The following is a 15,624-nucleotide window of genomic DNA, read 5'->3' as shown; positions in this document are numbered from 1 at the left end:
CTCCATCATTTCCAATGGGCAATTATACAGTTCTTAAACTCCCATAAAACAGCTTGCAAATTATACAGATTTTATTGTGAGTTTATTAAAAATTCTAGGGAATGACAGATTTGAGACTTAGAAGTACGCTGTAAAATAGTTTTTATTAGGATCCAGGTCCCCTGCACAGAAATTAAACAAAAATAATACTAGAGGATTCACCATGTTCTAGACACTGATAGGGATTTGCTATAAATGATCGTGTCTGGCCCTTTAAGTAGCCCTATGTTGTACCCTGTCTTAGAGGTAAGAATGGGGCCTCTGTTGCCGAGATGGGAAAGCTTAACTGTCAGACAGGAAATCAGAGCCACAAGTCCATTTTCTTAACTGCTGGATGAAAACAGAAAGCCATAACAATATACAGTAAATGCATATTAAGAGGAAATGGATATTCTCTTCTACTTTACATGTTCTTATTTGATAATTTTCAAGAAATACTGAAGGTAATGGTCGGGCAAGGGCTGGGGTATCCATTAGAAGCTTTGAGCTCTATAAAAAGGTCTCTGTCTTCACTTCCATTTTGACTTTACACGGAAACTTTCATTGAAGCCACCTGCTCCATTCCCCTTATTCCTGGTATTAAAGCCACTCAGTGTTGTACTGGCATTACCTGGGATAGGGTAGTGCTATCATCTGAAGTGCTTCATATGCACACTGTGAGACAACCATACTTAAATACAACCGCCTACTAGATGAAGTATATTAAAGAAAGTTGGAGATCATTTGGCTCAACATATCTCAGACTTCTACCTCACTTACTACATAAAAAGGGGACGAGACAATTCTGTCCAGTTTCCTACCTGGTCATCCTTTAATGTACTTCCCCAAGTTATTAAAAGTTGTAGTTTTTTCCGGTTTTTGGCATCACAAAGGGAATCTCTATGAACATCTACATGCAAGCCCTTTGGTGAGCCTGTGTCTCCATGTCTCCATCTTTCCTATGAGTGGGGTAGTGACATCATAAAATAAGTTTCCACAAATCTTTTCATGCATATATGTAGTGATTAAAGACTATGTGATCCATCCATCATCTGATCTGGCACCCAGTCACAGAGGCTCTCTTATGCGTTTATTCTAGGTAGTACCAAGACAAACATGTCTTTGAGAGTAAGATGGGGAGGAGTTTGAGAGAAGGGTGGGAGGAGTAGAAAATGTGTAAATAGAGTACTCATAGCTAAAATCATTTTAAATGTTTTTAAATATAAAAAAAAGAAAATGCCAAGTGAGTTCTCCAAAATGAGTTTACCATTTTACATCTCTGAAAGTGGATAAGAACTTAAGTTTTACACACCCAGGAGTGTGTAACGGGGAGTAACTAGTAGTGTGTGCTTTTTTTTATGGTTGACTCTCCCTACATACAAGTAACATTATACAAACCTCAAAGATTATATTTAGGATTGCATATATGTATGTATGTGTGTGTGTATGCAGTAACAATAACAAGAGACTATGAATTTGAAGGACAGCAGGGAGTATTGTATATAAGGGTTCAGAGGGAGGAAAGAAAGGTTGTAATTATATCTAAAAAATAAAAAGTTAAAAATAGTAAATCATATATATTTATATATCTACTGTATAGAGATAGATAGATAGATAGATAGATAGATAGATAGATAGATAGATAGATAGATTGATAGGTATTTTAAAGACTCAGATGTCAAAGATTGATCCCCAATGGAGCAGTATTCAGAGATGGGACCTGTGGAGTTTGATTGAAGCAGGACAAATCTGACTTGATCAGAGGACTAACCCATTTATTAAAAGGACTCACGACTTAATTGTGTCCTAGCTTCCTTTCTGTTTCTGTGGTAAAACACCCTAACAAAAACAACTTAAGGAAGAAAGGATTTGTTTCCGTTTACAATCCCACAGCACAGGAAAAGTCAAGAGAGTGGAAACATGAGGCAGTCAGCTGTGTACACCCACAGTTAAGGGCAGAAAGAAGTGAATATATTCATGTCTACATGCTCAGCTTGCTCTCTTCACGTTGGTGTTCAAGGACTGGTCATGAGATGGTGCAGCTCACATTCAGACCAAGTCTTCCCTCTGCAATTAACCCAATTAAGAAAATATCCTCACAGGCATACACACAGGCCAACCTGATGGAGGCAACCCCTTACAAAGACTGTCAGGTGGTCCCCGGGCTATGCCAAGCTGACAATAAAACTGGGCATTACAAGTGAATGGGAGTAGGATAGTATTTGAGGGCATTGTGAGCAGATGGAGATCACTGGAGCAGTTTGCTTGCCCCAGCAGTGTCCCGCCTTGCACATACCCAAAGTCAAATGAGCCAAGAGACTCTGAACCTAAACCGTAGAAACCAATGGTTGAAATAAATCTATGCTCCCTGTTAAAGTCATTTATCTTTCGTTGTTGCTGTTGCTTGGCATAGTTTATTTTTATTCACATTACATCCCAATTGAAGCCCCCTGTCTTTCTTTCCTCCCAGTCCTGCCTTTACAAGTTACCCCCCACTAGTCCCCCCCCCCTTCTCCTCAGAGAAGAGAAGAACTTTTTGTATCATCCCTTCTAGATCCAGCAGGACGAGGCACATCCTCTCCCACTGAGGCCTAACCAAGCAGTCCAGGTAGGAAAGGGGGATCCAATGGCAGGCATCAGACTCAGAGACAGCCCCAACTCCAATTGCTCTTTGGTTGGAGGTTCAGTAGGCCTACTAGGCCCAGGTTGGTTGGTTCTGTAGGTCTTCTTGTGGTGTCCTCGACCCCTATGTCTCCCTCAATCCTTTCCCTGATTCTTCCACAAGACTCCTTGACAGCCAAACATTAGGGGGAGCTCATCTCCCTAGTGTTTGGCTGCAGGTTTCTTCATCTGTTTCCATCAGTTGCTGGATGAAGCCTCTCAGGAGACAGTTATGCAGGGTTCCTCCTATCTGCAAGCATAGCAGAGTATCATTAATAGTGTCAGTGGTTGGCTCTTTCCCTTGGAATGGGTCCCAAGTTGGGTCAATCGTTGGTTGGCTGTTCCCTCAGTCTCTGTTCCATCTTTATGCCTGTGCATCTTGTAGGTAGGACACATTTGGGGGCTGAAGGTTTAGTGGGTGAGTTGATGTCCCACTAATGATTTGAGTAGTTTTTTATGTGAATTTTAAGTACTCATATGATTTTTTAATAAAATACATTATCTTTCCTATTTTTTCAGGCTTTTATCTTTGTATTAGTTCTGAGATATCTGTTGTGTTCTAAATGCAATTTCTTTATCAGGTAGATGTTTTGTTTTGTCCTTTCAACTTTATTTGCTTTTTTGAAATACTCTTGAAAGTAATAATGGACTATCTTTTTCTCTAATGAGTTACAGTTTGAATATTGTATTTAAAGACTATTTCCTCAGGAAAAAAAATCAATGCATTTCCTCTTATGCTATCTTCCAATAATACTGGTAGTAACATTAACATTTAATTCTATGAAGCACTTCAACAGTTTAATGTTTCTCATACCACGTACAGGATTATCTTCTCTTGGATAAACTGTGTTCCATTGAAATTTCAATCCTTGGCGTTTTCTTATAAATGTGAGAAGTATCTATTTAAGTTGTTTATCTGACCTTGATTTTATAGGTAGAGGGGTATCTATCAAGAAAACTGATCATTTCTTGTAGACTTTCCAGTTTTGTGGAGTATGGGTTTTTGAAGTATGATCTAATGATTCTTTGGATATTCTCAGTGTCTGCTGTTCCCCTCTCTCCTTTTATTTCAGATTTTGTTAATTTGGATATTCTCTGTGTGTCCTTTAGTTAGTTTGGATGCTATTTTAAACGTTGTCTTCTTTTCTTTCTTTTTTCTTTTTTTAACCTAGGATGATAGACTAAAGAACAAATATGTAACTCAGGCACAGGGAGGGAGGGACCTGAGTGGGAGAGGGGAGAGGGAGGAGAAGAGGGGGGAAGGGTCAGGTATAGGGGAAGGAGACAAGAGAGAAGCCAAGAGGGCTAGGAGAATGAATGAAAATATACAGCTACTGGGGGTAGATGGTGAGAGAACCTCTAGATAGTCTCAGAGGCCTGGGATGTGAAAGGCTCCCAGGATTCAATGGGGTGACCAAAGGCAAAGATGGAACCTGAAGAGACCACCTAGTGGTCCAGACCTGACAGTCAGGGTCCCCAATAGAGGGATAGGGTCACCAACCCACCTTCAAGATTTTTAACTCAGAATTGTTCTTGTCTAAAAGAAATGAAGGAACAAAAGTGGGGTAGAGACCATTCAGTGACTGCCCAACTTGGGATGTATACCATGGGTGGGCACCAAACCCTGACACTATTACTGATTGTACTGGCTGGTTTTGTGTCAACTTGACACAAGCTGGAGTTATCACAAATAAAGGAGCTTCAGTTGAGGAAATACCTCCATGAGATCCAGCTGTAAGGCATTTTCTCAATTAGTGATCAAGGGGGAAGGGCCCCTTGTGGGTGGAACCATCTCTGGGCTGGTAGTCTTGGGTTCTATAAGAGAGCAGGTGGAGCAAGCCAGAGGAAGTAAGTCAGTAAGTAACATCCCTTCATGGCCTCTGCATCAGCTCCTGTTTCCTGACCTGCTTGAATCCCAGTCCTAACTTCCTTTAGTGATGAGAAGCAGTGTGGAAGTATAAGTTGCATAAACCCTTTCCTCCCCAACTTGCTTCTTGGTCATGATGTTTGTGCAGGAATAGAAACCCTGACTAAGACACTGATACTATATTGTGCTTGTAGACAAGAGCCTAGCATAGTTGCCATCTGAGAGGCTTTACCAGCAGCTGACTGAGACAGATACAGATACTACAGCAAACCACTGGACTGAAATCGGGAACACCTACGGAAGAGTCAGGAGAAGGATTGAAGGAGCTGATGGGGATGGCAACCCCATGGGAAGACAAACAGTATCAACTAACCTGGACCCCTCAGAACTCCCAGAGCCTGAGTCACCAACCAGACAGCATATATGGACTGGTTGGTGCCACCCCACACATATGTAACAGAAGACTGCCTTGTCTGGCTTCAGTGGGAGATGATGCACCTAATCCTGTAAAGACTTGATTCTACAGGGAAGAAGGATGCTGAGGGGGCAGGCAGCACTCTCAGGAGGGGGAGGAAGTAAGGAACTCTGGGAGGGGGATGGTAGGGGCAACATTTGGAATGTAAATAAAGTAATTGGAATTTTTTAAAAATGGATTCAATGGCTTTTTTCTTGAGTTTGAAAAATCTAATGCATTCTGTTTGTCCAGTCAATTTTTTTAACTAATCATTTATTTGTTTACATTTCAAATGTTATCACCCTTCCCAGTGTGATAAAATTCCCTCCATAAAATTCCTACCCTATCCTCCTCCCTTTTGCCTCTAAGAGGGTGCTCCCCTATCTCCCCCCACCCACTCCTACCTCACCCTTCTAGCATCCTCCTTCTCTGGGGCATCAACCTCCACAGGACCAGTGTCTCTCCTCCCACTGATGCCAGATAAGGTAATCCTCTACTACATATGTAGCTGGAGCTATGGACTGGCCAATGTATACTATGGTTGGTGGTTTAGTCCCTTGGAGCCCTGAGGAGTCCAGTAATTGCTACTGCTGTTCTTCCTATGGGGTGGCAATCTCCTTTAGCTCCTTCAGCCCCTGCCCTACCTCTTCTATTAGGGTCCCCAAGCTCAGGCCAATGGTTGCCTGTGAGTATCTGCATCTGTCTTAGTCAGGTGCTGACAGAGCCTCTCAGAGGACAGCCATACCAGTCTCCAGTTTACAAGCATGTTTTGGCAGCAACAATAGTGTCAAGGTTTGTTATCTGCAGATAGAAGGGATTGCACGGTGAAGCAGTCTCTGGATGGCCTTTTCCTCAGCCTCTGCTCCATTTCTGTCCCTGCATTTTCTTTAGACAAGGACAATTCTAGTTTAAAATTTTTGAGATGCGTGGGTGGTCCATCCTTCCACTGGGGGGGGGGGCATGTCTATTGATTGGAGGTCATCTCTTCAGGTCCTATCTCCCTGTTGTTGAGTATTTCAGCAATGTCATCCCCATTGGGTCCTGGGAGCCTCTTGTATCCCTGGCATCTAGGAATTTCTAGTGGTACCCCAAGTCCCTCGCCCCCACTGCTACTTATTGTCCAGTCAATTTTTAGTACATCCCTTAATTCAGAGATATCTGCTGAAATTTTGCTCTATTAAAAAAATAACACTCTGTTACTAGCCATTATTCTTCCTTCTTTAAAACCTTATTATTAAGTTCCTAATTTCAAATGAGAATGTTCACACCAGCCATTATTCTTTTCATGCTCTGCAAATGAAAAGGGAAAGAAAGAAAAGAAAGAGAAAAAGGAAGAAAGAAAGAAAGAAAGAAAGAAAGAAAGAAAGAAAGAAAGAAAGAAAGAAGGAAAGAAGAAAGAAAGAAGAAAGAAAGACCATAAGAAGTGAAATTAGTGTATCCAGTTAGAAGTCATCTAACATAAAAAAATGGGAAGGCTCAAAAGCTTGAAACACTCTACACCCTGGGCATTGCAGATGAGGAATATTCATTCACCCTACATCTATTCGGTCTATTTAGTTGCTTTAAATGTCTTCCATAATCACATCCATCAAACCTTCCTGACACAATCGCTCCACAAAATGTGCACAGTGGAGCCCTGTTTATCCCCCAGAATACATGCTGTCTTATTCCTTAATAATCTCTTGCTTCTGACAAGAGCATCTGTCCATCCATCCTCCCATGCTCTGACAAGAGCATCTGTCCATCCATCCTTCCCGTGCTCTGACTAGAACATCTGCCCAGTCATCCTTTGCCTGCTTCGCTTTATGTAAAACCCTATTCAGTCTTCAAGATCTGAATATAATATATAGTTTTGAGGTTCCAGAAAGAAAGAATTTCTCTTTTTCCTTTTGTGCCAGCCAGTTGTTATTCTCCCTTTGCATTTATTACATTTTTATTTTTGTCTCACCACTTTTGCTTTTATTTTCTCTGTTCTCCAATGTAAAGACCTTGACAGCAAACTTGGTGCCAGAATTATCTTTGTGTTCACAAAGTCACTGCTTAATGTCTGCTATGGTCTCAATGTTTGTGTCCCCTTAAAGCTTACTTGAAGATGATAGAGATGATGTGAGAGCAGCAGTGGGACTAGTGGTGGGGATGATGGTGGGGATGGCTGTGGGGATGGTGGTGGGGATGGCTGTGGGGATTTCGAAGTTTGATGACGGCCCTTAAAGAAGGCTCTATTTTTATTAAGAAGAAAAGCTGACTCTTCTACTATGTGAAAATATACCAAGAAGGCTTCACTTGTGAGAAAATAAAGTCTATAGTAGGTCCTGAATCTGCAACTACTTTGACCTTACTTGGTCTATACACCTTAAGAAAAAAAAACAATCTATTGTTTATAATCAACTCAAATTACTCTATTTTGTTAAAAGCATACGAATGGACTAAAAAAAACATTGGTTTTAGTTAGAGCTGTTATGGCTGTGATGAAACGTCATAAGCAAAGGCAACTTTGGAGGAAAAGGTTTATTTCAGATTATAGTTCCATATCACAGTTTATCACTGAGAGAATACAGGGAAGAAACTCAAACCAGGCAGGAACCCGGAGGCAAGAGCTGACACAGACGCCATAGAGGAGTGCTGCTTACTGGCTTTCTCAGTATGTCTTCTTATAGAACTCAGGACCTTCAGCCCAAGGTTGGCTCTGCCCACAATGGGTTGGACCCTCTTACACCAATCATCAATCAAGAAAATACATGATAGATCTTCCTTCAAGCCAATCTGCTGGAGGCATTTCCTCAATCGAGGTTCCCACTTCCAAAATGTCTGTAGCTTATAGTAAGTTGATATATAATAATGTCTTTATAGTCTGGAAAACCACAGACCTTTTTGTCAGACTGGTTGACCATTACAAAACATAATGTTCATCACTAACTACTCTGAATTAATTTTAGATATATGAATATCTGCTAAATTAATTTATCTTAAATCTTTGATAATTTAGAATAAATTTGATTAAGCATCACTGATTTTTATAATTTAAAAGATATGTAAAATTTATTGTTTAGTAATAACTCATAGAACTAGGTTTCCAAAAAAAATTTATTTGTTTATAGGATCACAGGGATCTGCCTTCAGATAATTATATTCTTTGCTAAAAGTAATCTAATAATGAAAAAACTTCTGTCTTCATGACCTTGAATCAAAGAACAATAGTAAGTACATCTATTTTAGATATAATAAATCAAAGCACATGGTTCAAAAATTCATTAAAGTGTTAAGAAAAATCACATGCATTTCTACCTAATAATAAAACTTGAAAACTCTGAGACATGTGATAGCACTGGAAGAAACGTAGCCAAGGGAGTGGAAGACTTGTACAATAAAAACCCTGAGGGGGGAGAGTGAAGAAGACCCTAGAAGATAGAGCTAGGTTCATGGTTTGACTCCTAGATGGATATCATTGTTACTGTGAAAATGGTCATCGTAACAGAGCAATCTACAGATAGAACTCAATTCCCATTTAAAAAGAAAGAGAAGAAAAGAAAAGAAAATTCTTCACATAAATTGAAAAAAAAACTAACTTAAAATTAATATGGGAATGCAAGACGCAAGATAGCCAAAACCCATCCTGAACAGTAAAAAAGTAATACTGCCGAAGCAAGGGATCATGCTGGTTTAGTGAAGTGAAAGGTGTAGAATCTTCTCCAACTTCTCTAGCCCTGGGTAGTTGGCTAGGTTTCCAGGACCAGGTATGATTTCTGTCTTGTTGAGTGTTATAAGCACCCTTAGGGTTATCAGGCCATGCTAGTCATTTTGTGGTTTATAGGGGTCATAGCTAGGTAGGACTGCCAGCTGCTTCTCTCCTTGGAAAGCTTGCTTGCAATGGGTTGGTGATCACGGAGAGAGGTGAGGGGATGGGGGGGGGTGTTTTTTGGAGGGGAACCAGGAAAGGGGATAACATTTGTAGTGTAAATAAAGAAAATATTCACTGAAAAAAATCAAAATAAGAAAAACAAAAAACAAGAAAGAAAGAAAGAAAGAAAGAAAGAAAGAAAGAAAGAAAGGAAGGAAGGAAGGAAGGAAGGAAGGAAGGAAGGAAGGAAGGAAAGAAAGAAAGAAAGAAAGAAAGAAAGAAAGAAAGAAAGAAAGAAAGAAAGAAAGAAAGAAAGAAAGAAAGAAAGAAAGAAAGAAAGAAAGAAAACTTGCATGGTGCCTTCTGATACCATGAAAGCCAGTCCTCCTGCGGGAGACTTTCAGGTATTTGCTTAATGTCGGTGGGTGTGTAAATTACACAGCAGCTATGAAAATCAGTGTGAGATTTTCTCCGAAGACCAAGCATAGATCAACTCCCTGGGTATCTAGCTAGAGGGGTCTGAGTTAGCCTACTGCAGACGTGCTTGCTCAGTCACCTTTATTATGTGTGATAGCCAAGCTGTAGTCAGCCGTGATAGCACCAATGGATGAACAGATGGAGAAAGCGTCCTAAGTGTATACCACGGAGCTTCCACCATAAAAAGAAAAAAAAATAGGTCATTTTCAGGAAAATGGGAAGAACTGCAGATCATAGTGTTAAAGACATTAACTAGACACAGACGATAAGACAAATATTGAATGTTTTATTTCATATGCACAGTCTAAATTCATATAGTGGGCGGGGTGCATGTGTGTTGACTGTAGAAGGATACTATTTGAAAAGAATACGAAGGGGAGGAAGAAGGGAACAAGAGAGCATCCTGGGGAAACAGATATAATCAAAGTTCATGTAAAACATATACAAAATGTAACAAAGAAACCATTATTTCATACGATGAATTTTTTTAAAGCCAACCTCCATTCAAATAAATTTGGCAAAATCATGTTTTTCATTAAAATGGTAAAAATCGCTGAAATACAAAGAATATTTTCTTTATCAAAATACTGCTCCTAGATTCACTTAATGTCTCCAATTCTAAGGGCATTAAATGGAGAAACACGTACCCAGTCTCTGACCTCTCATGAGCAGCTAGCATCTCATACGTGTGAGTGTTCTCTAATTCGCCCGCGAATAAGGACACCACACACAATAGGGTTCTTCTGCAGCAAGCTTTATGCGTCTTGAGAGGGAGAGCATAAGCTTCACAACCGGAGACCCCAGGCAGTCCCAGCCCCTCCTTTTTATAGGAAATTCTCCCCGCCTCGGACGTAGCAAGCCATGATTGGCTCAACACTGATCACCCCATCCCTGAGGCGGAGCTGCCCGGGGCGGGGATTTCCAGCGCAGGCGCAAACTAGGTGTTTACTAGTTGGTGCTGAGGAAATGACTCAGCACCGGCTGAGGAAATGACTCAGCACCGGAAGATAGCGGCGCCCCACATCTCCCCCTTTTTTATCTAATAAAACCAACTGGACACCCAGTATGAGAGGACGGGAACATTGGCCGAATCCTCTTACTCAGAGATGTAAGAACTATGTCCGCAAGCAACAACTAGGCTTGAGTGGGACCCGAAGTTGCTCCGACCTGTCCCTCTGCCATTTTTTCGAGGAGGGGAAGACTAGGGCAGGAAACCCCCACTAGACGGCATATTCCCCAGGTGGGACGGGGGGACCACCTGTGCGATGCATTGCTCTACAATCCTCTAGGGCTGCTGAAGCTCACCCGCTAAAGCGCGGGCAGCCAGCGACCAGTGGTGCAAATCAATTTTGTTTAAGCGCCGCCAACCATACCTGTGCAGATTGCCCCTGCTCCAAGGCAGCAAGCGCCTGGGATATCATGATTTTGTCTCTATTATTTTTCTTATATAATTTGCAAATTAACCATAAGCTAGATACCGATCCGAAGCAAAGGAGAATTCCAAACAAACCCACCCCCACCCATTCCTTAAAATAAGAAACAGCAGAAGAAATCCATGACGAAAAGCCTTCGGTCAAGGAGAGGTCAAGTCTGGTGGAATTGATTTGGACGATGGCCAATCTAAGTTTCTGGAGGGTTTGATCAAAATCAGACGTCCAATTATATAGCAGCTGTTGGGACAAACTCTTAGAAAGATTAGCGGCATATGTGAAATTATAGCATCATGTTTTTTGCCTTGTTCAACCCTTCCTCCGACACGATTTTTTCATTGGACAGGGTTAGGCCCAAATGTTGCATAATGTCTCTCCCCCAAAGGTTTACTGGGAGCGGGAGCACATAAGGTTCGAATTTACCCTTTTGTCCCTCAGGAGCCTTCCAGGTCAAACTCATTGAGCTTATGGCAGGGCATGAATGATATCCCAGACCTTGTAGAGAGTGGGACGATTTTGTAGTGGGCCAAGCTTTTGGCCACCAGTGCGTGGATATAATGCTTTTGTCTGCCCCGGTATCAAGAATACCTTCAAACCTTTTTCCATTTACTTCGAGGCAGAGTTTGGGCCTTTCATTCAGGGATACAACAAGGTAGGCTGAATCAGTTCCTGACGACCCCATCGTTTTGGGACTGGGGCCTGGGGAGTCCTCCCAGAGGGTGTCGGGGAGGAGCAGCAATTGAGCTATCCTATCTCCTGCACTGATGGAAAACACACCCCTGGGGCTGGAACATAAGACCTGTATTTCGGGGGAGTGTAGATGGTCAACAACCCCAGGATGGACCACTAGGCCCCGTAAGGTGAGTGATCCTCGTCCGAGGATAAGGCCCATGGTCCCAGGGGGCAAAGGTGACATTGGCTCTATAGGTACTGGTTGGATACTCATTTGGGGCATTAGTAGGAGGTCGGAGGCGGCGCACAGGTCCACCCTTGTGGGTCTTCCTGGGTCGCTTCTTCCGCCATCCCGGATGTTCTGACAAACCGGTTCCCATATCTTTGAGGGCCCTGGGACCGTGGGCCCAGTGACCCGTTTTTTGACACATTGGGAGCAGGAACATTTAATGGAGGCAAAAGCCTTCCCTGTATATCTCGCACTGAGCGACATTGATCTGCTCTGTGGTACCCTTTACCACACCTCGTGCAGAGGGTCAAGACCCCCCCTTTCTTGTCTGGGGCTTTGCAATCTCTTTTGAAATGTCCAGGCTTACCACAATTAAAACAGGTCCGTTCACCGGTCTTCTTTTGTGGAGGATGCTTTTGTGCTAACATGATGGCGGCCGCGAGGCCAGTATTGCTAAGTGGACCTCCAAGCTCTCTACACACTCTTAGCCATTCTTGCAACACTTTTGATTTTCTAGGAGCAATGGCATTCCTGCATTCCTGGGTGGCTTGTTCAAAAATCAGTTGCTCAATAAAGGGTCCTATCCCCTCTGGGTCCCCAAAGATTTTCCCTGCCGCCTCCATCATGCGTGCGACGAAGTCGGCAAAGGGCTCCTGGGGCCCTTGAACAATTTTTGTAAGCTGATTGGTGGTTTCTCCCTTGTGATTAAGTGACTTCCAGGCCCGTATGGCTGTGCTGGAAATCTGGGCGTACGCCCCCCAATGGTAATTAATTTGATCTGCGGCCCACGGGCCTTGGCCTGTTAAAAGGTCAAATGTCCAATCCCGCTGCTCTTGCGTAAGGGCTATTGCGTTGGCCCTGGCCTGGGACTGGGCTGCCTCATGCCACAAGGCTTTCCATTCTATGTATTGTCCCATAGTAGGCAAGGCGGCCTTAACCACCATTTGCCAATCACTAGGTGTCATGGCAGTTTGTGCCATTCTTTCAAGAATCATAACAGTAAAATTAGCATTGGGACCATATTTTCTTACTGATTCTGCAAGATCTTTTATCTGACTATAGTCTACAGGAGCGTAGATTCTCCCCCCTTCCTGCTCATAAACAGGAAACGCTAAGTGTAGCTTGCGGAGGATCTTTTGGGGAAAAAAGGAAATTGTGGATGACCGGGCCTCATAAGGTGGGGGAGCGGAGGGAATGGCGGCAGCCAACAATCTCCTATCCTTAAAGAAGACACCGGTCGCAGGCTTACTTGACTTAGGTCGCCCGCCTTCATCTGGGTGATACCTTTCTCCTTTATATCTAACTGCTTCTTCTTCTAACTCGCCCTCTTCCTCCGAGGTCAGTTTACTGTCCTCGGTTTCGGAAGAATCCGAAGTATCTCTTAGGTGGAGGGCAGCCAGTTCTCGGGTCGGATATAACCCGGGCTTGCTGCTCCCCTTCTCTCCCTTTCTATTTCTCCCGGGAGGTCCTTTTTCACTTCCCTTTTTTGCCTTTTTTACGGTTTTTGTGCGCACACCCATCCTCTCACTACGCTCGGATTCTGACATACCTTCCTGCATAGCTTCTAAAACCTTTTGCCCTTTCCTTCGCTCCTCCTCACAGGCCTCATCTTCAAGACAACTCTTAACTAGTTTCCATATGGCCTTAACTCCCAACCTGAGGTCTGAACAGGTTTCTAGATCGTTGCCTAGCTTATTCCATGACAGCAGCGTCAGAGATCCTGACACCGCATACCAGGGAGCTACTCGATCAACTTCCTCAACAAAGCGGCGAAGAACTCTATCCCCAAGCTTCAGGTCCCTTCTTTTGAGAAGTTCTTTTAATGAAGTTTGTACTGATTGAGAAGCCCCCATGATACTCTAAAGGAGACTGCAATTAAGAACTTCAATTTAACACAACCTTCTATGTTCACAAAAGAAGAGGGCTAGGAACCATACAACCAAGGCCACGAGGACGATAATTAAAGCCTCGGGCAATCCCTCCCACGGCCCAGTTAGTTGAAGGGAGTGCGAAAGGGTCAAGTAAAATTCAGGCATACCTTTCCGAGACGTAGTTCCTGCAGTTCTGGACCCTCCCCGTCACCGAGGGATCTCCGATGGTGCTCGCGATGTTCTTCTGTTCTTCGTTTTCCCGGGATTTCGGCACCAGATGTGAGTGTTCTCTAATTCGCCCGCGAATAAGGACACCACACACAATAGGGTTCTTCTGCAGCAAGCTTTATGCGTCTTGAGAGGGAGAGCATAAGCTTCACAACCGGAGACCCCAGGCAGTCCCAGCCCCTCCTTTTTATAGGAAATTCTCCCCGCCTCGGACGTAGCAAGCCATGATTGGCTCAACACTGATCACCCCATCCCTGAGGCGGAGCTGCCCGGGGCGGGGATTTCCAGCGCAGGCGCAAACTAGGTGTTTACTAGTTGGTGCTGAGGAAATGACTCAGCACCGGAAGATAGCGGCGCCCCACACATACGGTACTATGTCTATAAGCTGAGTGCAGACACCCATCACGATAATTAATAATAATCTCAAAATACTCAGAAGTGGTGGCAGATTTCAAACATAAATTATAATCACCTCCCCTAGAATAACTTTGCTTTTTAAAAATAAAACATGTGTCAGGTGTTTATAAATGTTTTTCGTAGCTCAACCTAGGTTTGTACTGCGTTACAGTTCACTGCTTTGCAGACCTAGCTCAGGCTGGCTGTGTAAATAAATCTGTATTGGAAAACAGCAACATGCCTTTAATCACATCATTCATATTAACCTTATCATTGTCATGGCAGAGTGAATAATTGCAACAGGTCTCAAGGGCCAAGAAAACCTAAAATATTTACTACCTGGCTCATGACAAAAAATTACCGATCCTTGATAATTTATTATTGTTAATAATACGAATTTTGAGTTAAATGTAACGTTTCTGAGAAATCTGGTGCACAGGGTTTCATATTTTCCAAACTCTCTGTAACATAGTCCTGCGTTTAGTAATCCGGTGCATCCTATCTGGTAATATTTTCACAGACCGGCAGAGGGCGGGCTTGACCCAACAACGCTACGTACACACACATAGCCCTTTATCAGTCTGCCTGGCGAAGTTCGTAGGCTGTTATGAGTGAGTTTTCTATATCTTTAATAGCGGTGAAAAGAATTAGAACGGCACAAAACGCCTGTCCTGTTACTATCTAATACTTGCACACTCATCGGAGAAGAAACGGTTCCTCTGCCTAACCCTCTCTTCTCTTGACCTCGGTTTAGAAGGACTCCGAATATTTCAATTAGCAACAGCAGTTCTTGCTGCAGAAAAGGGGGGATTTTTCCACCACGATGACACAGCATGCCAAGTGACAGTGACTGCTCTTTCTCCACCCTCCAGCTCAGTACCCCACTGCCTCTCTGCAGACCGATGCCATTAGCGTGGAGAGAGTCATTGTCTATTGTAAGGAAATATAAAAGAGGATCATTAGAAGTTCAGATTTCTTCAGTGGCTCTCCGGTTTTCCTGATCCACACAGGGGCTGTCTGAAAAGTGAGACATTTCCAAGGAGAATGTCCTGCAGGACTAAAGAATGCTGGGGCCCTAAAGAGAGCCTGAAAAAAACCCACCTACCAGCAAGCCAGACAAAGGCTGCAGGTTGGGGCCTCTGCTTTGAAAGACCTGATTAATGTGAGGTCTTGTTACCTGCACTATCACTGTTTTCTTATGAGTGAAAGGTTTCGCATTCTTAATTTGTCTTGGGGATGGGAAAAGGGAAGGCAAACTTGCCTGACGGGGGTCTAAGGGTGAGGGAGATCCATTTGCGCTCTGAAAAATAACAGACACAAAAGATGCGGGTCCCTGTACAAATCCACACCAAAGGTGGTTTCTGAAAGGGCAGGCGTGGGGCACCATCCCCGAGACACTTAAAGAATAAAGAACAGGCTCCAGCAGTTGCTCAAAATAAAAGCTATCCATTATACTAGAGTAAAAACAGATTCATCAATGGGA

At 43.1% G+C, this 15,624-nt stretch overlaps 1 pseudogene; it reads left to right on the top strand.

Annotated features, from left to right (window-relative positions):
* The window catches only part of LOC110300217 (large ribosomal subunit protein uL3-like), a 126,341-nt pseudogene extending 119,130 nt beyond the window's left edge, over positions 1-7,211 (top strand).
* The last annotated feature ends 8,413 nt before the right edge of the window (positions 7,212-15,624 follow it).

The sequence above is a fragment of the Mus caroli genome, unplaced genomic scaffold, assembly GCF_978045245.1.
Source record: "Mus caroli unplaced genomic scaffold, Mus_caroli_1 scaffold_10, whole genome shotgun sequence".
NCBI lineage: Eukaryota > Metazoa > Chordata > Mammalia > Rodentia > Muridae > Mus > Mus caroli.
This window is presented reverse-complemented; position numbering and strand designations above follow the sequence as displayed.